The sequence below is a fragment of the Apteryx mantelli genome, chromosome 2 (genome assembly GCF_036417845.1).
Source record: "Apteryx mantelli isolate bAptMan1 chromosome 2, bAptMan1.hap1, whole genome shotgun sequence".
In the NCBI taxonomy this organism is placed as follows: domain Eukaryota; kingdom Metazoa; phylum Chordata; class Aves; order Apterygiformes; family Apterygidae; genus Apteryx; species Apteryx mantelli.
The window spans coordinates 84,540,959-84,562,502 of record NC_089979.1 but is presented as its reverse complement, the minus strand read 5'-3'; positions in this window follow the sequence as shown (position 1 = coordinate 84,562,502).

The window sequence follows — 21,544 nt, the reverse complement described above, 5'->3', positions numbered from 1 at the left end:
GGATAGAACATGAAGTAAGAGGCTTAAATTGAAGCCTTGAATTTGATTCAACATTAGTAAAACCTTTAACTGTAAAGACAGTTAAGTGCTGAATAGAGAGAGGCTGTGAGATTTTCATCTTCGGAGGCTTTTAGCAGGATTTGGAATAACCCTCTGTCAGGAACAGCTGGGGCAAGAGGATGAAAAAGATGGTCCCTTTTGGGTCTGTTCTTTCATACTTGCCATATGATGTAAGATTTTGCTTTCGTTTTTTTTCCTTTGGTGCATCTAAGGAAAATAATTACATGATATGTTGCATTCTGTGAAATATTCTATTCTACTCTATTCTACTCCACTCTGCTCTACTTCTATTCTACTCTATTCTATTCTATGTAAACAGAAGCTAGAAACCCTAATCGCTGTCCTGAGAATCATTTCTCTGCATTATGTACAAACAGTGAACAGCCATGTCCCAAAGATTTGCCTAAATAAAAAGGGAAAATAAGCAGGATACCTAATGGTATTTAAGTAGAGAGTAAAGTGCAAGATAGCTAACACAAACGTGTTAGTGACAGAAGCACAAGTTTACCTGTATTAGCTAACTTCGATGACTTCAAAGGTTTTACTAACAAGTGGAAAAGGCAATCATGAATACATGTACAGGCTGTCTGCCTCACTATTATTAACAAGCTAATTGGCAGTCTTGTAAGCAATTTCATGAGAGAAGCCAAAGACTAAACGGGCCTGGGGACTAGCCCCTAGAGGTTGCTCCTGTCTGTGGGAGGCTGGGAAAGATCATGTTCACTGCTGCTTGTATCATGCTTCAGTTAATTTAAATAAAGGATTTACTGGGTTGTCATTGTGCAACCCTTCGTGAAGAAGAAGGTTAAGTTACTGACGATTCTAAACTATCTCAGCTATTGGGCTGCTTTTTAAATCTATCTTTAATAAGAAAAATAAGGGGAAATGTTATGGACAACTAGGAAGCAATGAAGACCATGTCATTGCAGCTGATGACAAAAGATATTGAAGGGCTTTGCAATATACAGAGTTGGAATGTTAATCTGCTAGAATATTGCATTATTCAGTGCTTGGATTTATTTTATGTAACAACTCCATTAATAATCCAAGAGAAGGCATAAACAGCACATTAATTATAGGAGGTATTCCCATCACTAGAGTGAACAGACATATTATGAAAAAGAGTCTAGAGAGGATAGAAATCAAGAGAGGAAATACAGTGATATTCACCTAGAAAAATGTAGTCCTAAAAACCTGCAGGGGAATAGCATTCTCTTCTCTCCACCAAGACACAGTAACAGTTCAAAAAGCATCACACTTTTTGAACAGATAGGACTTAACCCTCATGAGTGCCATTTCAGTACTGTGCTTATGTCGACAATCCCTGAAGTTAGTCAGTCCTCGGATCAATCCAAAATTGTATCAGCAGGAATCATTCTTCGTACTGATCTGCCATCCAAGAGGCTGTCTGAGTGTAAAAGCACACTGGCCCTAAAACATATCCCTCCAACCGTTCCCAGTCCTATATATGCTCCTCATACTCAGGGGAACGTAAGAGTTGGTAAGTGGCATTAACCAGGTGCACACCAGGAAAATCCACTTATGAAGTAATAGAGTCCAGACCCAAAAGCTATGATCTTTTAAGGTTTCTAAAGCTATGATTTTCTCTCACAATTAAAACATAACTTTAACATCACTTTTTTTTAGTGTCCTAAGCATCAAAACAAACTCTCATCTCAAACTTGTTTTCCTCCAGTCCCACTGTTATGTCAGTCATCTATCCTTATGTCAGTCATCTACCCTTTGTTACCTTGCATGAGAGCCTGTAGCTTATGGCTGCCAGTTTTTTAAGACAATCTGTTTAGACCAGGGATGTAAGATGGAGATACAAGCTTTTGCAGTATCTGACACTTATCTGTGACACTTATCTGTAATCACTTGTCCAGAGTCATAATCTTTCAAAAAAGGAAATTAATCCTAACACCAGAACCAAGACTGCCATGCATTGCCAAGACATACTATCATGAATTATGCATTGTAATTTTTTTTTTTTTTTTTTTTTTTGCATACCAAGTACAGAAACATGAGGCACAAACCAAATATTATGCTACCATGGTTTAGGTTTGTTCTTTAAAAAATGACTGCACATATGGTAAGTACAGCACAGTAAGCTGAAAAGAATCATTCTACAGAAAATCTTGAATTTGCTCTCCTTTTGTACCTATCTTTTGATTGCATTTATCTCAAGTTCTGACAGGATTTGCTTTAGAGGATCTAAAACTTTGATCTTGGAGCTGGAAGTCCAGGACAAGACTAGGTGAATTCAAGACCCCACAACTCTCATTTGGAAGACCGTTCCAAAACATCACGGCTCTAGTCATTAGAAACCTTCTTCTAATTCTTGGCTGAATTTACTCAAAGCCTGTATATATTCACTTGCTGTTGGGCCAGTAAAGCCCTTGACTTTTTCTCCTTCTGTTTACTCCCATAGCATGATACAAGTAGAGACAATGACTATACTCCTCCCCCATGCCTGGCCTTCCTTGCAGGCAATACGTTCTCTGCCGCTCTCCCTATCACAGAATCACAGAACCATTCAGGCTGGAGGGGCCTCAGGAGTCTCTAGTCCAACCTCCTGCTCAAAGCATCCTCAAAGCAATGAACTTTAGGCTCGGGACCCTGAGCTTAAAGCGCAGGGCTTTATCCAGCTGTATCTTGAAAACCTCCAAGGACTGCACGGCCTCTCTGGGAAGCCTCTTCCATTGTTAAGTATTCCCATGGTGACCTTTATTCCTTATATCAAGTCAGAACCTCTTGTGTTTCAATATATGACCACTGTCTCTTCATCTCTGGCCATGAACTTCCATAAACAGCCCAGCTCTGTCTTCTCAGCAACCCCCTTGCATGTACAGGCAGGCTGCTGTTAGGTCCCCCTGAAGCTGTCTCTCGCCCAGGCTGAACAAGCCCTGGTGCTTCAGCTTCTCCTCACAGGGCAAGTGCTCCAGCCCTCAAACAGCTTGGAGGTCCTTCACTGACCTCACTCCAGTTTATCAGTATCTTTCCTGTACTGTGGTGCCCAAAGCTGGACACAGTATCTAGATGTACTCTCACAAGTCCTGAGTATAGGAGGATAATCCCTCCCCTCACTCTCCTGACAGTGCATCTGTAAACACAGCCCTGGACTCTGCTGGCTGTCTGCAGCCGGGGCACACTGCTGGCTCATGCTCAGCTTGTGCCTGCCAAGGCCTCCAGGTCCCTTCCTGCAGAGCTGCTCCCCAGCCAGGCAGTCCCAGCCTGCCTGGACTTTGTGTTTGTCCTTGCTGCACTTCATGAGGTTCCTGCTGACCCATTCCTCCAGCCTTTCTAGGTCCCTCCGGATGGCAGCCCTGCCCCCTAATGTATCAACAGGTCCCTCCAATTTGGTGTCATCTGCAAACTTTGCAAAAGTGGCCTCTGTCACCTCAGGATCATGATGAAGATGTTAAACAGGAGAGGTCCTGGGACAGACCCTTGTGGTACCTCCCCCCATCAAAGGTCTAGAGGTAGGGTACCACCTATTAGCCAAGACCCTCTGGAGCCAACAATCCCACCAGGTTTTTATCCAGCCCAACAGTAATGTCCTAGCTTGGATACAAGCGTGTTGTGGTAGCCAGTGTCAAAAGCCTTGTTAAAATCAAAGCAAATGGCATCCTCTGCTTTCCTCTTGTCCAAAAACCCAGTCATTTCATCACAGAAGGCAATCAGGTTGGCCAGGCATGATTTCCCCTTGGTAAATTCGTTCTGGCTGTTCTCAGTTACCTTCTTCTCCTTCATGTGCCCATAAAAGGGCTTCAAGAGGACTCATTACATGACTTCCTCAGGGACAGCTTTGAAGTGAAGCGACTGGTCTGTAGTTCCCCAGATCATCTTTTCAGCCTTTTTTGGAAAGGGGTGAAACATTTGCCCTTCTACAGTCATCAGAGACTTCCCTTGATCTCCCTGACCTTTCAAAGATACAGGCCTTGGATGCAGCTGTAGACCATTTTGCAAAGGTTAATTCTTCTCATGTAATTCCTCACTTGATCCTCACTCACTGCTGGTAGTTCCTCTCCTCCCTGAACTCTGCCTTTAAGTACAGAGGCCTGGGAGACCCTGCTCATGAAGACTGAGGCAAGGAGGGCATCAGGGACCTCAGTCTCACCTGTGTCCACTGTCACTAAGTCATTAGCCCCATTAAGCAATAGGCCTGCAATTTTCTTTTTCAGCCTTTTACTACTAATATAGCAGTAGAAGTTCTTCCTGCTGTCCATTGCAAGGCTCAGCTCTAGGTGAGTTTTGGTTTTCCTGATACCATCCCTACATGCCCAAGCAATGCCTTGCACCTCCTGTAAATTTCCATTTTGTGTTTGAGCTCCATCAGGAGTTCACAGCTTACCCAAACCAGCCTCCTGGTACATTCTTGCACTTGGAGGAGGTTGTCCTTAAAATCCAGCCAGCTTTCCTGAGCTCCTTTGACCTTCAGAGCTCCCTCCCATGGGATTACACCTGAATATCTTAATAGTTCTTCTCTGAGATAAGCTGTGTGACCAGAATTTATGCAGTATTTCAGATGAGATTTCAGTAGTTTCAGGTAGAATATAATGAACGTATTTCTGTACATAATGAAAAGATCTCACCTGGTATATCCTTTTTATGGAATATCATTCTGGTTGCTCATTGTTTTCCTGTGATCAGCTAACATATCAAATTATTGCTAATTCATAAACTCACAATTTCTCAGAAAAAAATATATTATCAGACCCTTAAGTAACTGGTCTTATGCTTTACAGAATTACAGTTTTGGACCAATTTGATTTTCCTAGCCTTCTGTTCATAAAGACATACTTGTATGACATTTAGACTCTGCTCTGGATTCCTGATGTTTCAGCAGTTTATCTCACTACAAGATTTTGCTAATCTGTTCCTCCATTTCTTACCAGTGCTATTAATAAAATTAAATAAAATCACCCTCCCAACAAGCCTTCAGCTTGTTCCCTCCCTTTTCCAAGCTATCCATATTTATTTCTTCTTTAGCCAGTATTTTATCCACCTTTTAATACTTTACTCTGCCATCTTTGCCAGATAAAATAGTAATATCCTCTGCGGTGCTGAACGAAATACTTTATTGAAGTTCAAATAAATGAGCTTTATCAAATATCAAATAAATGAGCAAAGAAAATTATTATGTTAGCCAAATCATGATTTATTTTTAGTAAATTGATACTGCATTTTACTCCATTTTTCATTTATACTTGTATCTTTAATTTTCTTTTCCTGAAAGATTTACTTTAAAGCTTTCCATACTATTGTACCAACACCTGCTTGATTCACTTTTTTTCTTTAAAATAAGTATTACAGTTGATATTCTTCAATCATGTAATGCTATTATTAACTTCATAGAATGATTAAAAATCATTCTTTCCCCATTTTGTAATGAGATCTGAAATTTCCTATGTCAGTTAGGATACACTTTTACAACGGAGATTTTTTTCTGATCCATCCATCCCTCACCACCTTGAACTCCTCTGTTTTGGTTTTGCTTCATGTCTCAAGTTTTGCTTTTCTTTCAGAAGGAAGGTAGAGACCTTGCAGCACATTTTGTTTCGGTTCTATGCTCTCCATTATTGTCTTTATTGAAAACCAACACAAACAAGGATTTTCATTAATTTCTGCCTAATTTTCATTACATGGCAGTCCCACTACTTCTATCATTGTGCATATAGCTGGAGAAACCATGCTTTTAATTTTAATTCCTCTGCAAACCTGACTTTTGGCAGTTCTTACTTTGTTCATTACTGAGCTCTAAAACACTGATTTCACTTCCTTTTCCCCTTTGTAACCAGTCCCTTTTTCCACTATGTGCTTAATCCTAAAATTTTTGAGATCTAGTCCTCTGAAGTTGCCTATGTTTACTCTTGTAATGAATGCAAGCCTCAGATTAAATCAAACTGAACCAAATCAAAACAAAACTAAACATAACAAAACTAAACTGAAGAAGTGAAATTTGAAATGTATATATGACAACCACAGAGATATTGGATGTGACCCATAGCTGAAATACTGATGCAGTTTTAACTAGAAAATCTTCACAGAACATGTTCCTGCACTGTAAGAATTATCTACTTGTTAACAGGAGCAGGAAAGAGATGCCAAGCAAAAGACGAAGATAACAAAGAGGATGATTCACATTTATTTTTAAATATTAGTATTTTTTAAAAGGATTTTGGTATTCATTATTGAGTACTTTGAAAAGTCTATGAAATGCTCATTACTATTCTTCCAAATTCACTTTGTCAGCTGAGCTTTCAAATCTGAGAGAGATATTTGGCTATTACCAAATTAACTAAATAAAGAATCATAGACTGGTATTACAATTGGCTATGGTTATTTCTGATTAAATGGCTGCTACTAGATTAGAAGGCAGCATTAGGTGGGGAAGAGCAAAGTATTTTGCTCAGTGTAAAACCTCCACATATTGGAATTCATTCTAAATTATTTTGATGTGCACAACAACCTGCGCATCTCACTTCAGTTAGTAAAGCTTTTTTTTTTTTCTGTGTCAAAGTTGGTCACGTTGTTCTTACTGGAAATAAATGAAAATATTCTTGTTAGAACAGAGAGCAGCAGGAACAAGAAATACTGTAAATGTGAACTGAGGTTCTGAATGAAAGAGGGAAGAAAGGTAGTTTGATTTGGAAAATGTGCAACAAAAGTTGTAAAGATACAGGGACTTCAGGTAAGCAGACTCAAACCTACTTGGTATGGTGGTTTGTTCCCTTTTGTGATGCCTAGTATAAACCCAGTAGCACTTCTGCTTTTAAAGTCTATTCCTACTGTTAATGACCCAAACAAGAGAATGACGTTGCTATTGCTTTAGCCTGCTAAAAGCACTTTAAAAGATGAAACTTGAATAAAAGACATACCTCAAAATGAGAAAAATATACAATGTTACAGATCATCTACTTGCAAATTAGTGAGATTCAAACCCAAAAGTTTCAGTATCTTATTTAGATATCCTAGCTTTGCAATGTCTTCTGTAATTATCTCCCAAGCTCAAAAGTATGAAAAACTCACTAAGATCTATCGTAGGTAGTAAACTTTCTGGGACAAATCTGTTTTATCGTATAACTGTACAATACTCAGCAATGAAGAGTTCATACCATAAATATGACTAGCACTTCTGGTCTTTAGCTATGAAGTTGCAAATGAAAACCTTTCCAGACACTGTTTGCATTTAAGTCCATCTGATAAATAAGTATTGAAAATAATTAGAGCCTAGATGTTGGCCTATTACATTGTTGTTGTTTTTTTCTCAGTACTCTCCATGTTGTGACCCAGCCAGCAGAGAGCCAGGCATGCACGCAGAACTGTAGTAGGAAAAGTAAATGGAATGGTATGGAATAAAAGTGAAGAAAGGAGGGAGCTAGAGGTTTGGGTAGCAAAAGATTAGGTAAAGGGTCAGAAGAAAGGGCAAGAGACAGCCTGTATGATCAACAGAACATATTTTCTTCCAGATTTCCATAAAGCCTGAGAGCCTGTAATCCTAAACTGCAAAACCCACTAGCTTAGTCCTCTGTCGGCTATCTGATATTCAGAGGATAATAACCTAGATTGATGAATCCAGGAAGGAAAGGTTATTTTGCAGATCTGATGGTCTGAACCCTTTGATGACCCTAACTGAGGATCAGCCTAATTCTCTCTGAAAGAATTCCTGATTGCCTAGGATTTTACACAGTCTTTTGCTTGTTTGTTTTCTGTATAGTAATTAATATATAACAATATACTGGGACATTAAGGTTTTAAAATTAGGCAAAGAGCAGTTAGGAAATCTCACAAGTAAGGTGCTCTGTGCAGTCTGAATTCAGCCATCTTGTGCATAACCATAGTACAACAATCCTTTAAGGATTATGTATTTTTTTCTTCTTGGGTGGAAACAAATGCGCCTACACTGATATTAGGGTACACTGCTAATTCAGCCCTTTAACCTGTTTTATCACAGCAATAAATTCTGCACATGAAATCTAAGGTAATTCTGAGGCATGAAGGAGAAAATATAGATGAATAATAAAACAAATGTTGCCCAACCTTAAGAAGTTGTGAACTTCTGAGTATCATATTCTTCTGCTCCTTGTATATATTTTTCCATGCCTGCGTATAGCTCTTTTTAAAAAGATGTAACAGGAGGATGTTTCCCAGAGGCTACCTGCTGATACCTTTTCCTTCTAGTGATAATCCTCCACTTGTCACATGCAGATCCCATGTATCGTTTTGATCAACAAAAAACCAAATCACTAATAAAATCCCAGGTTTCTTGTCTTTTATTATGCTAGATGGGTATACAAGCAGCATGCGCCAGCCTGAGCCATTCCCTGAGAGTTAGTGCCATCACCAATATTACTAACTATAAATGCGATCTCTGCCTCTGGAGAGACTTTATTCTTCTGCCAAAGCTTTCCTCTGTTTTGTTCTCTTTCCATTTGCTTGCTGTAATTTAAAGCCCAGCATAAACTCAGTCTGTGCTCCTGCTGGCTTTGCTTTTAAATGAACCTTCACATTTTTGGTAATGCAGGACAGGATAGGGGATGTAGATTACTCAATCCCCTTGTTTTGTTTACCATTCAATAACAAGGTATCACCTCTCCTAAATGAGGCCTTTTGCTGCTAATAGAAGTCTGGTCTCTCATTGCAAATCATCCAAACAAACTCAATGATATATTACTCAATGATATATTTACATTAAAAGAATGTAAAGGATACAAGTGAAGTACAGAACTAAGAAAATCCCAGACTTAATGCTGTTTCTGCAGCCTTGTCCCTTTGTGTATGCATTATTTCATCTTGTCTAGTGTCACACTGGTAGCTCAATAAGAGGGCCAAGATTAAAAAAACTTTGTCATTGGTACAAAGGAGAGTGTTATTCACAGAATTCACACCTTGCGTCCGATATCATCCTTTAACATAATTCCATGCTCCAACATACTGCTCTCCCGATACCCATCTAATTCCACCCGACAGACTTTTTAAATAGTCTATGCAGATCTCTGTCATTTGAATTAAGACTATCTGGTGGCAATACTAAACTGAAATGCCCTGTCAGCCAGCCAATAGACAAAATGTGCCAGACCTTTTACTCTCGTATACAGGCAGAGAATTTTTGATCCTCAGAAATTTCATATATTCTTCTCCCAATTTGAAAGCATGGTCTAGAGTTATTGACAGTGCAGATATATTCATACACTTATTGCACCACCATGAAAAGCTTTATAGCTGAATAAATTAGACTTCAGTCAGACTAATTAGAAATTAGGTTTTCTTGCATTAAAGATCTCTCTAAGAAGCGATCTGTAGAACCATGACATCTTAAAAACTGAGACAATAATCAATATCATCAGCTGAAATGATACTCAGAGCTTCCTAAACTGAGAATTCAAAAGTGTCTAAATCATACAGAACTTTCCACATCTGGTAATCAGTGGAGGACTTTGGACTAAAATGTATAGTCTCATTCATGTATCTTTGCCTATACAGTCTCTCCTAGACTAACAAAGCCTAACAAACTACTAGACCACTTAACATTTAACTCCTGATGGAAATCTAACTTCATGCCTACTGCACATGGGACACAACTGGGACCTGCAACCTTTTCAATATAAAGGGACTCTTAAGAAAAAGTTAACATCCAAAAGCACCTAATTTCTGGTATTTTGTGATAATAAAGCTGATAATAATAAGCTATTAATATTTAATTTTTTTTTTTAAAAAAAAGGACATCAAAAAGGCAGAGGTACTGAATGCCTTTTTCATCTCAGGCTTTACTGGTAAGACCAGCCCTCAGGAATCTCAGGCCCCTGAGGCCACAGGGGAATTCTGGAGCAAGGGAGATTTACCCTTGGTGGAGGAGCATCAGGTTAGGGAACACTTAAACAAACTGGACAGTCCATGAACCCTGGCAGGATGCACTCACGAGTGCTGAGGGAGCAGGCCAGTGTCACTGCAAAGCCACTCTTGATTATCTTTGCAAGGTCATGGCAATCGGGAGCGGGTCCTGAGGACTGGAAGAGAGCAAATGTCTTTAAGAGGGGCAAGAAGGAGGATCTAGGGCAGTACAGTCTGGTCAGCCTCATCTCGATGGGAAGGTGACGAAGTAACTAATCCAGATATTGTTTCTAGACATGTGAAGGACAGAAAGGTGATTGGGAGTAGACAGCATGGATTTTTGCGGGGGAAATCATGCTTAACCAACCTGATAGCCTTCTGTGATAAGATGACTGGCTTGGTAGATGAGGGGAGAGCATTGGATGTTGTTTACCTCGACTTTAGGAAGGCTTTTGGCACTGCCTCCCATAACATCATCATAGACAAGCTGATGAAGTGCATGGTACGTAAGTGGTCAGTGAAAAAAACTGGACTGAAAACTGGCTGAACTGCCAGGCTCAGAGGATTATGATTAGCAGCATGTTGTTCAGCTAGAGGCCAGTCACTATCTTGTTGGGCTGCTATTCAGAGAGACCTCAAAAGGCCAGATAAAGGGACAGAGGGGAACTCATCAAGTTCAATAAAGGGAAGTGCCAAGTCCTCTACCTGGAGAGGAATAACCCCTTCCACCTCTACAGACTGGGGGCCAAACAGTCGGAAAACAGCTCTGCAGAGAAGGACCTGGGGGTCTTGGTCGACAACAAGTTGACCAGGAGCCAGCAGTGTGCCCTTGTGGCAAAGGTGGCCAACAGCCTCCTGGGCTGCATTAGGAAGAACATTGCCAGCACGACAAGGGAGGTGATCCTCCCCCTCTACTCAGACCTCATGAGGCCACATCTGGAGGGCTGTGTCCAGTTCTGGGCTCCCCAGTACAAGAGAGACATGGAGCTACTGGGGTGAGTCCAGCAAAGGACCATGAAGATGATTAAGGGACTGGAGCATCTCTCGTATGAGGAAAGGCTGAGAGAGCTGGGACTGTTTAGCCTGGAGAAGAGGGGGATCTTATCGATGTGTATAAATACTAGAAGAGAGGCTGTGAAGAAGACAGAATTCTTCTCAGTGGTGCCCAGTGACAGCACAAGATGCAATGGACACAAACTGAAATGCAGGAAATGTCATTTAAACATAAGAAAAAACTTTTTTCTTTCTGTGGGGGTGGTTGAACACTGGAGCAGGTTGCCCAGAGAGGCTGCGGAGTCTCCAGCCTTGGAGATATTCAAAATTGAACTGGACATGGTCCTGGGCAACCTGCTCTAGGTGACCCTGCTTGAGCAGGGGGGTTGGACTAGAGGAACTTCACAGGTCCCTTCCAACACCAACTACTCTGTGATTCTGTGATTCTTTGATTTTTATAATAATGTTCAAATGATTATTTTCAGTGATACGTATTATCTCTTGCACAAAAAGATGGTGGTGTCAAAGTACCTATTTTTCTAAAGTATGTGGAAAGACAAAGTCATTTGGTGTGATGACTACATCACTTCCCAACCAAAACCTACTCAACACAGAGGCAAAGAAATTTGAGGGGATAAATAATACTCAGGGTTTTTTGTTTGGTGCAGTGTAAAAACTTTTTTTCTTAAAGTTTGTTAAATAGAAAGTAAGCCTGAGACAGATAGCAAACATGGGGCATATTACCTCAACTAGTTAAATTCTGGCAATACTAAAAGAAATGAAAACGAAGATAATGACAGATCAGATAGAAAAGATTATGTAGAATTAAATACAGATGCTCCTAGCTTTTATTACCACGATTTATGAACACCTACTACTGTGACAAAGAACATACAAATAAGTTGTGTTGACATCACAGTTAAGAATATAATAAAAAAAAAAAGACATGACATGGGAAGAAAATGAGCAGGGATAGTTCAAACTTGGAGAAGATAAACAAAGATTATAGAAAAGTGACCTACTACATGGTTAGCAGGGAACAGTCAAATTGTGGCAGCACTCCACTTCTGAAACAAGAATGCCTGTAGGTTTTTAGACAGGATTTTGGACTGAAGATCAAATTCAAATTTGGCATAGAACTTAGGTTTCAATGACAGACTTGTCCACAGACTTATATCCTGTCTATAAAGCAGTTTGAGAATCACAGACACCTTTTTGACTATTTTAAAAATTAAAAAGACTTTCAGAGTGTTAAAAGTAAAAGTAAAGGTAAAAGTAAACCTTTCCAATTTATTACTGAGTTTTAGTAGGATAGAGCTGGTTTGCAAATAAGAAATAAAGAAATAACCTTACACACTATTTCATGTCTCCTAGCAAATCATTCACTTGGCATAGGAAAGATTTCTCTCACTAGGGCTTTTGGAGGGAAGTTCATCATTGTACAGATCTTGGCCTGATAAGTCACTGATAACTTCCCCAGAGATACAGGTTGCCCTTTACTCCCTGAAAGCTTTAAGTACCTTGTAGGATTGAGCCCATAAATGATATTTGAAAGCATTTTTTATTGTTCCTTTATATTTATTACATTTCTTTATGTCCTGCCATTTGTGTGCAGCTCCTGTCCCAAGCATGCATTTTCAATGCAGAAGATAATAGTAGCAGCAGCAGATGTGAAAGTAATGACAGGCTGAGAAGTGATCTGCAGGCTGATTTTGGAAAGTACTTTATTTGGCTCAGAACAAATTTGGTTGTTTAGAAGACCTGCATCATAATTATATTCATTTTCAACCCCTGGGGAAAAAAAAAAGAATTCCTTTTTGCCTACAAACTGATTACACAGCTAAACTCAATCCTCTGGGTCAGTGTAAAATAAAATATATAAGAAAACGGGCATTCAGGAAAATGCTAGTAGAACGATAAAAGGCTCCAGAAGCAGTAAAGCAAAATAAGTGAGAAAAACACAAGGGAAAAAAAACAACAGAGAAAGAAAACATAATAATTAAGACATAAGGGTTATTAAACTACGATATAAGGGCTACTAAATTTCTTTGATTTATAAAAGGACACAGGGAGAGAGAGGACAGAGGACAGCAGTTCTGTGCATGTCTTCACCTCACTCGCTTGCCCTGGCCAGAATCAATCAAGGAGAGGAAGCACTAATGACCACGACCCTCTCACCTTAGAGACCGACTGTGAAATACTAATACTGCTCTCCTAGCCCTCTCTGACATTCATGAAAGTTTTGCACCTCTTCCCATTCCAGATGATCACTGTCCACCCATGCCCATCCCAGAGCTCTCCATTTTGTCTTCTGTCCTAACACTTTCTTCCATTTCCACCTCTATCCAAAACTCATCTAACAGGATAACTTTATACGTTTGTCCTGGGTGGCTTTCTAAAGCCTGGGCAGAGTCTGTGTTTTCTGAAAATCCATCTGCGGGTGATTCTGATGACAGGACATGTGGTAACCCTTTGTGTAATGTTCAGCTTTTCTCTCTTTTGAAGACTGTTTGGCAAGATGCAGTAAAAGAATAAGATACTAGATTTGCATTTCCACATGTCTGTCAACACGTCTGAGCTTTGGATTCAGCTGACTAGCTAGGAGCTTTTTACACTGGGGTGAACTGAATAACTCTGGTTTCCTCTGACTGTATTGAACAGACCTCCACATAGAAACCAATATTAGGTGGCTTAATCTCAAACATAATATAATTTTATTCCATGATAAGTGGTCTTGAACAATATATTTCAAATAACTGATATCCAGTTCCTTGAGACCCACTTACTTAGGGACCTGCTTTCCAGGGAATTCAAATAGGAAACGAAGTACTTGAATATTTTCTGATAGCTGTGCCAAAATGATATAGAAAATTTAGTGAGTTAAGTCTTGTTAGAAGTCCAAAGAGCTCTTACATGCCTTAATTTGCCTTGAAAACGGAACTTACATTTCTTCAGATTTGCCTCATACTGTCTCAGTTACTTGTCTATAAAAGTGAGTATAGCAGTTCTGCGTGTACAATCCTGACATAGAAAACAGTATTTGAGGAGGGGGGAGGGGGGAGGGGCAAATAATTCAACAAGCATTATGCTAAAACATTATACATGATGGAAATTTGTTGGTTTATTTAAATCTATTTTTTTCCTTTGCTTACAGAGATACAAAATAATCTAAACTTACCTCTGTAAGGTCCACAGTGGAGATAATATTCTATCACTTTGATTTTTAAGGGAATACATTCCAAACGCCCACAGATATTTTAGCTGTTAAATGGCAAAAATTATATTCTTGTTTAAATTAACAAAGAATAAACAGTAAAATAAAATTAGAACAATAATTGTGCTCTTCTTTAACTTTGCCTGGCAATAATTAAAGTTATCCCAACAACTCTCTAGTGAAATTTAAGATTATTCTCATAATCACTTTTCTCATTCTCCTTTTTTCATGTTTGTAAAGTAAGTGGAACTTTATCTTATCGCATCACTTCTGTTTGCACATCTTTGACTGTGTTCAGAGACACAACCAGCAGGATAACTTGAAAATACACAACAAAACCACTTTTGGTAATACTGGCCAATACACACAATAGATAGCTAGGTGGGGAAGTGCTGGCCCACATTGTTCCTTGGAACTGCAAAATCCTCATCTTGCTATGTTGCTCTTTTCTAATTCTCTGCATTTTTCCTTAGGGTTTTGTAGCTTTTCAGGTTAGCATTATTGCTTCCAGAATCCTTGAGCTCCTAACTTCTGTGTTTTTCACTACTCCTAGCTTGCATGGATTTAACTTAGGTAACTTCATCACAGCTCAACTACAATTTGCTCCCCAAAACTGGACTAAGGTCATGCAGCTGTGCCACCTGAAAACTAGACTGTGCATCAATGACAGCTGAACCTCCAGGCCATGGGTTACTTCACCCAACAGCACTCACATTTGAAAGGCAAACTGTTCCCATGTGGAGGGGGAAAAAAAAAAAGTGAGAACGAGAACAGCTTTGCTATAGGATTTTTAAAACAACTGACTACTTTTTGTAACTTCATAGTATACTCTAAAGGTGGCTTAAAACTTTAAAGAAATTATTACAATCCTTCATTAAATCCCATAGGTTTTGAATGTATTACTACATAATCCTAGTTAATTTGCACAGAACATTTGATGTAATCCTTATTAAGTTCTATAAAAGGATGTTTCACAAGGGCTTACCTTCTTTAAATACAGAATATATGCATGAGCAATTCTCTGTGTGCCTGTGTGTGCTTATTTCCCTAATTTGTTTACACATACTTTGGATCTTGGAAATAAAAGCAAACATGGCCAAAATTGATTAAAAACAACTTCTGGTCATGGGAATTTGAATATTGCAGAAGCTTTTGTTTGAGAAACAGATATCTTTAAATAATCAAAAAATTGTTAGGTTTGGGAAGCAGAATACAGAGAGCATTGTATAGAGGAATTTAGTATGAAACAAGAAGTCCTATCCACCAGGCATTCAAATGCTTTCTAATCTCTTCAGAAATGACTTACGTAAGAAGACTTGGTATATTCCCTTGTTGTAATTACTGTCTGTTGAAAAACATCATACTTCCTGGCCTCCAGATCTTTTTCAAGGTTCAGAAATAGAAACACAGAAAACAAAAATTACAGTCTAATTTCTGCATGTGTAGATATTTCCCATTATACAAGAACTAAGATACTTTCTAGTAGACAAGAACAGCGTGTTAAATCAGAAGAAAAGCCACATCTTGTACCACACATGAAATTTGTTTGATATCTTGTCACAGATTTTGTTGATCATACAAAGTGTCTGAGCCTCAGGTATTCAGAGCCTTTTCTTGTATTTTATTTCACCCAGAATTTGCACTTGCTGTTTTGGTCAGCCTCAGTTATCGGACTGGATTGCGGATCTGCTAGTGGCTGTGATTTGCCCCTGAGCCCCATTTCATTGCTGAGCTGCTACTCAGAAGCCAGCCTGAAATGATTTAGACTTTTCTGTCCAAAGACAGCAACTGTGGTATCAAAGGGACTACCAGGGACTAAAGCAAACCTGAAAACACTACAACAGTTTCGCAGCTTCCACAGCTCAGTACCACTAAGCTGGCATCTTAGGAAGTCCTTGTTATCATTCCTGCATGCTTCACGGCTATATAGACTTTTCACGGGTTAACCCCAGACTGAATGAGATGAGAATGAGTAGGACCAAAAGCACTTTAAGAACATCTAATACCTCCATGCCAGACCTGAAAATAGGCAAGGATGCAACAGCAGTCTCAACTTGCTAGGAGAAAAGGTGACGAAGCAAGAAAGAAATGAGTCTCACTGGGGAAAAACACACTGAAGCTAACCTTGGAAAAGGATGTTACAGATGTTCAGGCTATAATGAAGTTCCCAAGTAGTGGAAAACAGCTAAATGAAACCAGGCAGAGATCAGAGCTGGAATAATGGGAAAATAAAAATGTCTGTAATGGCCCATATCAAAGGTCTGGGAAGCCTGGAGTCCTGACTGGGGTCAGTAACAGGTACGTAGGGAAGGAGCATAAGAAACAGCACTATAAAATGCTACTTTTTTCAGAGAAGTAATCAAATATTAAAGGATTTGCCTATGACTGAGATTGTGTCTGGCATTCGTAACTTGTCATTGCTGTAGAGCTATGAAACATACTTTCAGCCTCCACAGCATTCTGGAGCAATCAGTTCTGCTCTGAATCTGTCACCTTTTAAAGAAAGCAATCTCTTTTTTTTGCTCTCAGCCTGCCTAAAACTGTCATTGCATGTTCCCCCACTCTTGTATCATGGAAAACATTGAAGAGTTGCTTCATCCTCCACCCCTTTAAACCATTATGCTTTGGTATTCACGGAAACATGAGTATTTTCCTGAAATGAATCAAGATCTTCCAAATAGCTGTCTCCTCTTATTATAGAAGGAAAGGCACTGCAAATAGAGGAAGAAGTTCTAGATCTTTCAATAGGATATTTTGATAAGGTTAATTGGTTAGAAAGACAAGTCAAAAGATGAGTTTCTTTCCTACTGATGGATTTGGGTAGGCATTTAAGACTCACTGCACCCCCTAATTCACAGTTAATTTGTTACTGGGCTTACGCAAAGATCGGCAACAAGTCTTAGATTATTATCATTTCTCATCCGGGCAGTGTCTTATTGTCATTTTTTTATCTCTTTCAGCAGGCAAATAAGCTCACTCCACAGAAACAGCTCTGTTTTTTTCTCTTTACTCAGTCTCAAATTAGTTTCTTGTAATTACTCACCATACATACTTCATTTCTGTTTCCACCAGCTAAAATGATCAGAAATTGATGCTTGCAATACAGAAATACTGTGTTTTAACATTAACTTTCTAGAGAAAGTTAATTTCTGAAGGACTTCTGAATCATTTCAGGGGATGCAACTTCTGCCAGCCTGGGTAATTTTCATCAGTTATCCTTAAGGTTTTATTTAGGTTTTCTTAAAACAATAAATATTCATTTTTAACAGGGGAATATAAAATGGGGAGAATTTAAATATCTAATCTAATTCTAAAATGGACAACCCTTAAATGTCTAAACTACATTCAACAGCTAGATCTTATCTGTGGATCAGGTATATGAAAAGTTTGTGTTATTAATTCTATTTCATGTTCTAAGTTTCTATTTTTAAAGGTTTTTATCTCATTGGAAAGCTGTAGCCAAAATAATATAATCATGTCATGCAGTGATGTCTCAAATTTTCTCTTGGAGAAAATTGTTTGTTATAACAGCCGAAGATGTGGTAAGTATGCAAAGTGTTTAAATAGCAACAAATTATTTTGTATCTGCTTTTACCATACCTGTTGTTAGATATTGGCAAAATATCCTTAGATCAATGCTTTCTTTAGAAGCTACAGACATTAATAATTTACATAGAAAGCACAGGGGATGGGGAGTATTTCCTGGCTCCAAATAAAATATCTTGGCAATAGGTTGTACCTTTGCAATCAAAATATTAAATTGTATCTAATGTACTACAGAAAATTCTGAACAGATTGCCAGGAAGAAAGCGCAACATTGTTAATTAAGGAAGGGGTTGTATTTCTTGGAACATTAACATCTGCAACAGTCTTAATTTCTACCTCCCAGTAAATCTGTAGAACTTGAACACAAATACATATTTATTTATGCAGGTATTTTGGCTTTCTGTAGGAACAAATCCTATATCTGTAGTAAACCTTTACTCAGAATTCCTAGATATGTCAGTAAGAGGTTTTTTTTTTTTTCCTGACTAATATCTGACTAGAAATTTTATGATTGATTCTATGGGCTGAAAAAATACAGGAGTTATATCAAAAGGAAAAACATTAGGAATGTGAACAAATGAATGATTGACTTGCACAGGAATTATTCCCAAGGGATAACTAATTTTAAATAGTGAAATCTTTTTATCTACTCTGAACACAAAAGTTCACAGATATTAAAAATTTAGCTTAATATAAAGTCTAAGAAATCTTGGTTTTATTTTGCATATTTTTGTAAGCCAAATGAATCATCTCATTTTTTTTTTAAAGAAAGTTTATGAGTTAAAATATATGTGGATGTTCAAAACTGATTCTCTCAATAGGAAAGACTATATTTTTAATTAGACTCATCCTAATTTAGGTTAATCCATTTAACTGATTTTCATATAAAGTCCTATAGGCAGGAAATAAAGAAATTCATAGTAAATTCAAGATAGTAAAGTGTTTTTATGTAACATGAAAAAAATAGCCTCATCAAAAATATTCAGAAAAACACCCTAGTTACACTGTTCGTTGTACAAGACAAGTCATGCAGAACTGACAGGTCAGCTGATTCCAGGCAGGGAAGCTCAGGCACAGAGGGAGATTGATGAAGAAATATTTCGTTAGATCATGGGATTTCTCTTTTCCTAGATGACTGTCCGCCATCTCCTCAAAAGCTTGTATCCCTTCTTTATAATAAAGATGTTCTCTGGTTTCATTGTTTCTGGCGAAAATGGTTTCCTGATATCCCAAAATCATAAAGATATGTACAACCTGAAACTTGCATCACTCGAAGTTTGAAAGAAGCTGAATGCTCACATACGCTTTACAAATTTTCCTGTAGTTTCAGACAGCTTCAAAAGGAGCATAAGTGTTAAATGGGAACTGTGTGGTTCCAAGTGTAGGGTTCTTTACCACTACAGTAAGATGATTATTAATGAAGCATAACTTCCTTCACATTCAGACATATTCTAAAAGTCTGTAAGGAGGGAGCATGATACATATATGACACTCTTGGACTGTTTTGTTCAAGCTTGAGGCTTCTATCTTTTGAGGTTTAAACAGCTAACTATGTGATTTTATTCTAACCCTAAATCTTTGCAAGATTGCTAAATGGTTGTGTGATATGATACACAGATTTAACAAACCAGTTATCACTGGCTTTAGCAACCTGTATGTCTGAAGTTGTGAGATCATGTGCTTTCAGTGTAGTCTTTCTCGCTTCGGTAGTGTGTAGTATTGCTGATGACTACAACCCACCCTGGGAATGATTATTTGGATTTTTTTGCATTTAAAATGATACTTCTGCAAATCTAAATTGCACTTTTTATTTTAGAGTATCTTTCTATAAATACATATGATATTTAAATGGTAGTATTGATGATATTTTAAGAAAGATCAGAACAAAGAATGTACTGCTAAAAAAGCTCTGTTATTTCAAGGAACTTTTAATTAAGCAAGTCTTCAGAAGTAGATACCCCTAACTTACCAAAACAGGAAACAGACACTAAACTAACCCACTACTCCACTATATATGCTTCTGGCATTATCCTTCCTATACTGCTGGATGACCCTTCAGGGTCCCAAGTAGTAGTCACTGTGCCACCTACTGTACCTGACAGTAAAACATTCTGTTTCTGAAGAATGATTCTTTCTAAATTGTTCATACAAAGAACTATTTATTAATGATCACTCCTAGCAGAAAGTTGCTACAAATTAATTCAAATAATCTCGAAGGCAGAAAAGCACACTGAAAGTATCCAAACAAGAACTTCCTTCTATATTCATTTTCTAGTGCTTGAGGCAATCAGCATGTCATAAAGTGAGAGCCCTAGGGCACTACTTGTAACTGTTTTACTTTTTATTTTTACTACAAAATCTTTCCAGGTAGAAGACTCTTTTGGTGGAAAGGTTTAGAAGTTAACAAGAAAACAGTATTGCAGCAGGACCACTAACAGCCACAATGGTTAAAGTTGTTCAAATTTTGCTATTCTAGTCCTGTGTTTTCAGTCCTATAGTGATCTAAACTTTGATCTTTCTGAATGATATTGTTCAAATGGCACCTCATATATATAAAAATATAAATTTTATAGCTTTATAATAATTTGTGTGATTTTTTTTGTAACTGTTCTAACAGTTATAGGACTGGAATAGAAAATAAGAAATGTATTTTGTAGAAGGAAGTTTCTTTGTATGTTCAGGTAAGATAGTTTTCAATTATAATGCCAGAACAGTACAACTGTTATTCCTTTAGCACTTTTTAAAGCTGGCAATGGAAGAACTATGCTGTGTTTCACAAGATTACTTATCAGGTTTGACTGCTGAATTAAAATTAATAAAATAAATAGTAAATAAGGCAGCACTCTTCAGGAACTTGACCAAATTACAATGTCTGAAAAGAACAGTCAGCTTTGGTTATTTGCTCAGACATCACAGTGACCACATAGCGCTATAAAAAGTAGTCATGCCATTAATACTTTAATGTCATGGTTGTACTATCTTGTATTAATTTATCCATAACCATTAATACATTAAGACTCTTTTGTATAATGCCACTATGTTCAAATGTTTGTCATTAGGCACCGCTCCAAACACAGGGAAAAGTGGGAACTGGGGAGGAGCCCTGGGGACTCGCACACACATGGTTTCTGACTCTTTGGAGACTCATCTCTCGTTGCTGACTTAGGCCAATGGCAGATGCCACTCCGGGCTGCTCTCCAACCAGTACGGATCGCCAGCAGCATCAAGGTAGGGACGTGGTTCTGCTAGTCCCTGCCTTTGCCTCCTGCGCCAAGCAGGGATGAGTAGCCTGACACAGATACTGTGTCACGGTGTGGTGAAATCTGAGGTTTTGTTAGTTGCTGCAGAGTGGAGTAACTAAAAAGATTCTTACATCTCCTTTCCTTCTAGCGCAGCAGGACATCAGAGCCACCCTATGTCAAATGCTTGTTAAAGGCTAGAAACTGTCCTTCTTATCATAGGGTATATATTAAGTATACTTCCACATAGTTAGATTTACAGAATCGGAACACTTGGCTCTTCAATCTCATCCTGCAATAACTGGACATTTTACAGCTTTGTCCCTTGAGATCTGTGTCTTCTGCTCCTTCAACTTGCTTCATCAATGTCAAGAAACTGGGAGTGTTTCTCTGGTTTCTTTGTTAGGTCTTTTTACTGATAATGCGGAATTTGCATTTAATCTTAATAGGCTAATTTTGTTGATGGCTGTGACTTTTGTGGCAACGGCTTGGGCCTACCGCCAGCAATGCTCCTCTCAGAAGGTGCTAAGCAAGGCTGAGCAGCTGCTGTTTTATGCCCAGAAGCAAGTGCTGGAAAGCCACTTTCAGGTCTTGCTTTGTAAGAGTTGGATCTGTGAGAGAAGTTACCAGTGCCACAAGCCATTTTTATTGTTTATTT